Source organism: Galeopterus variegatus, unplaced genomic scaffold (assembly GCF_000696425.1).
Source record: "Galeopterus variegatus unplaced genomic scaffold, G_variegatus-3.0.2 Scaffold1655, whole genome shotgun sequence".
Taxonomy (NCBI): Eukaryota; Metazoa; Chordata; class Mammalia; order Dermoptera; family Cynocephalidae; genus Galeopterus; species Galeopterus variegatus.
This window is the reverse complement of record NW_007727766.1, coordinates 4,119-8,805: the sequence shown is the minus strand read 5'-3', so window position 1 is coordinate 8,805 and position 4,687 is coordinate 4,119.

Genomic DNA, 4,687 nt, shown 5'->3' with positions numbered 1-4,687 from the left:
AACAGATCGCAACCCTCAGTGTTGCGCCCATACCGGACCGGGACCGGCAACGGGATCACAACCCTCGGCGTCGCGCCCGCACCTCGCTCAGCCAGTGAGCAGGAACCGGTCTGTATGTGGGATCCGAACCCTCGGCGGGAGCGCCGCCACACTCTCAAGCGGCGCACTGTAGCGGTGCGCCACCGGGCTGGCCCGGCAAGTTACTTAACTTCTGTCTTCCCATCTGTCAACTAGGAATGTAATAACCCACCTCATGGGGTTGTTTGAAGATGAAATGAAACAATATTTGTTAAGGGCTTAGAAGAGTACTTGGAACATGATGAATTCTCAATAAATGTTAGCAACTCTTGTCTCAAATAACAAATTTAAAAGAAACATTCGGGGCCGGCCTGGTGGCGCACCGCTACAGTGCGCCGCTTGGGAGTGTGGCGGCGCTCCCGCCGAGGGTTCGGATCCCACATACAGACCGGTTCCTGCTCACTGGCTGAGCGAGGTGCGGGCGCGACACCGAGGGTTGCGATCCCGTTGCCGGTCCCGGTCCGGTATGGGCGCAACACTGAGGGTTGCTATCCGTTGCCGGACACGGAAAAAAAAAAAAAAAAAAAGAAACATTCTGTATACATGGGACTGATTAAAATTTCCTTTTATATAGTTGTCAGTATAGATTTAAAGCTCAAATGCTTTAGAGTAACTGCTATTTAAATTGTGTAGTATATGCTTGTTCTGGGCATTATGTGAGCTTTGAGGACTATATGTTTAATTTATGGAGTTTTGGGCAAGATATAAAGGGTGTCCTAGTTTGGCGTATTGAAATTTAAAATACTATTTAAATATAATACTGTTTAAATGTAATAATAAATGCAACTTTTTATTTGTGAAAAGCTTTTTTGTAAAGGTAACTGCACAGTAGTTGGGAGTAATTGTTTTAACCTTTAAATGATAATTTCTTTTGATGAAAATTGTATTTTAATTTGGGAGCTCTACTTATGTTTAATTGAACCAATACTTGTTTAGCGATTAAAGGGCACTCAGCATTGTATTAGGGTAATACAAGAGAAATTATACAAGAAAAATATAAAGCATGGTTTCAGCCAAAGTAGCTTAGTCTTACTGGGGATGCAAGAAATACATACCAAAAAATAGTACAAAGGAGTATTACATGAACAGGGGCCAAAATGAGTGGTACAGACTGGGCAATCAAGGAGATCACGTGTTGGAGTATACCCAGAGACTTTTGTGCAACATTCTTTTTTTTCTTTTTTTAAAAGATGACCGGTAAGGGGATCTTAACCCTTGACTTGGTGTTCGTGTTGGAGTATACCCAGAGACTTTTGTGCAACATTCTTTTTTTTCTTTTTTTGAAAGATGACCGGTAAGGGGATCTTAACCCTTGACTTGGTGTTGGCAGCACCACGCTCTCCCGAGTGAGCCACGGGCCAGCCTGTTCATACAACATTGTTAAGGGATTTTGTTAGACTCATCTAAAGAAGAGATTTAATTCTACATACTCTGCTTCCAGGAATTAGCCACTGATACAGACAGAAATGTATAACATAGGTATTTCAGGGGGGGAAAGTTAAAAAAAAAAAAACCCTACTGTTTGAAAGGAGGTCAAATTCAGGCATGGCCTTAAAGGAGGTGGAACAGGAATAGGACACTTCAGGAAACAAATATACTTGATAGGCAAAAGCATGAGAGCAAGCGTATGTTTATGTCCTAGGTTGGGGAGGAGAATTGGGAGGATAAGGACAAGCTGAATTATGAATGACCTTAAATACCCAGCAGAAGAGTTTAGGATTTATCTTCTCACTGTAAAGGTTTTCGTACAGGTAACTAACAAAGTGCTGTTTCTGGAAGAATTGACTACTCTTAGCTATAGAGAACTCTTACAGTGGTAATAAAAACGTGGCTAAATAAATAGCTTTGGGGATGGGTGACAGAGACCTGAAGGAAAAATGTAATAGAATTTGCTTTATGACTACATGTTAAAGAGTGAAGGTAGAGGACTACTTAAATGAATTTAAGTTAGAAAATTTATAGGACTTTGCAAATGGAACAGCTAGCTTGGAAGGAGGAGGACAGGAAGGAGTTGAGTTTAGTTTTGAACACACTGTGTTTGAGGTATCTATATGATATACATAAAAGTGGGCTTTAGCCAATGAGAAATATAGAACTTGGTTGAAAAGTCAAAACTGGAGTCAAGGAGGGGGAGGGAAAGAAAGAAAGAATTCCTCTGCGGTGAGGAGAGAAGTCAGTGAAACTATAAGCATCAGTTACCTTGTGTTTGGAATTCTGGTATTATTTCTTTTTATGTAGATCATGGACACTTACGATAGATCAGAATCGACTTCTGAACAAAGTGCATCCTCAAGGCTTAAAGATTACCTAACAGGTGCCACCCCTCTTCAGAAACGACTGGAATCAGTCAAGAAGCAGACTTCATTTGTCCTGACTTCACCGCGAAAGAAAATTCTCCAGTGTTCACAATTGCAGGTACGCTTTCTGTGTTCCTTTGTGTTAGTCAATAATGGGGATATATGTGAGTAAAACACTTTAATTTTAGTTACTATTTGTAGTATTGTTAGTATCTTAACCCCTCAACTAATAAAATAAGTGACAGTTAAAAAGACAAATAATGGGCTGGCCCGGTGGCGCACTGGAGAGTGCGCCGCTTGAGAGCGCGGCGGCGCTTCCGCCGAGGGTTCGGATCCCATGTGGAGACCGGTTCCCGCTCACTGGCTGAGCGCGGTGCGGGTGCAACACCAAGGGTTGCGATCCCGTTGCCGGTCCCCGGTACGGGCGCGACACCGACGGTTGCGATCCCGTTACAGGTCAGTAAAAAAGATAAAAAGGAAAAAAAAAAAAAAAAGACAAATAATTTCACACTATCAGCACCACTACTTTTATGTCTTTTTATCTCCTTTAATTTGCACAGTATTTCTGTGTTTTAAAACATTGACATGTTTTAAAAATTTTATTTTATTTTATTTTTATTTTTTAAAAAATTTTATTTTGTCGATATACAATGTGGTTGATTATTGTGGCCCATTACCAAAACCCCCTCCCTCCTCCGTCTCCTCCCTCCCACTCAACAATGTCCTATCTGTTTGCTTGTCGTATCAACTTCAAGGAACTGTAGTTGTTATGTCTTCTCCCCCCTCCCCGTTTGTGTGTGTGTATGTGTGTAAATTTATTTATTTATTTTTAGCTCCCACCAATAAGTGAGAACATGTGGTATTTCTCTTTCTGTGCCTGACTTCTTTCACTTAATATGATTCTCTCAAGTTCCATCCATGTTGTTGCAAATGGCAGTATTTCATTCGTTTTTATAGCTGAGTAGTATTCCATTGTGTAGATATACCACAATTTCCGTATCCACTCATCCGATGATGGACATTTGGGCTGATTCCAGCTCTTGGCTATTGTGAAGAGTGCTGCAATGAACATTGGGAAACAAGTAAACCTTCGACTTGATGATTTCCATTCCTTTGGATATATTCCCAGCAGTGGGATAGCTGCGTCGTATGGTAGATCTATCTTCAGCTGTTTAAGGAACCTCCAAACCATTTTCCATAGGGGTTGCACCATTATGCATTCCCACCAACAATGTAAGAGAGTTCCTTTTTCTCCGCAACCACACCAGCATTTATCTTTCAGCATCTTTTGGATTTTGGCCATCCTAACTGGGGTGAGATGGTATCTCAGTGTGGTTTTGATTTGCATTTCCCGGATGCTGAGTGATGTTGAGCATTTTTTCATATGACTGTTGGCCATTTGCATATCTTCTTTAGAGAAATGCTTACTTAGCTCTTTTGCCCATTTTTTAATTGGGTTGCTTGTTTTTTTCTTGTAAAGTTGTTTGAGTTCTTTATATATTCTGGATATTAGTCCTTTGTCAGACATGTATTTTGCAAATATTTTCTCCCACTCTGTTGGCTGTCTTTTAGCTCTGTTAATTGTTTCTTTTGCTGTGCAGAAACTTTTCAGTTTGATATAGTCCCATTTGTTTATTTTTCCTTTGGTTGCCCATGCTTTTGGGGTCATATTCATGAAGTCTGTGCCCAGCCCTATTTGCTGAAGGGTTTCTCCTATATTTTCTTTAATAAGTTTTATTGTTTCAGGGTGTATATTTAAATCCTTAATCCATTTTGAGTTGATTTTAGTAAATGGTGAGAGATGTGGGTCTAGTTTCAATCTCCTGCAAATGGATAACCAGTTATCCCAGCACCCTTTGCTGAAGAGGGAGTCCCGACCCCAGTGAATAGACTTAATGCCTTTGTCGAAGATCAAATGGCAGTAAGTGCGTGGGTTGATTTCAGGGTGCTCTATTCTATTCCATTGATCAGAGTCTCTGTTATTATACCAATACCATGCTGTTTTGGTTATTATAGCTTTGTAGTATAGTTTAAAGTCAGGTAGAGTAATACCTCCAGCTTTATTTTTTTTGCTCAGCGTTGCTTTGGCTATTCGTGGTCTTTTGTTATTCCAGATAAATAACTGTATAGTTCTTTCCATTTCTGTGAGAAATGTCATAGGAATTTTGATGGGGATTGCATTAAATTTGTATATCACTTTGGGTAGTATGGTCATTTTGACTATATTGATTCTTCCAATCCAGGAGCATGTATAATAAACCCACCACCAATATCATCCTGAATTGGGAAAAACTGAAAGCTTTTCCTTTAAG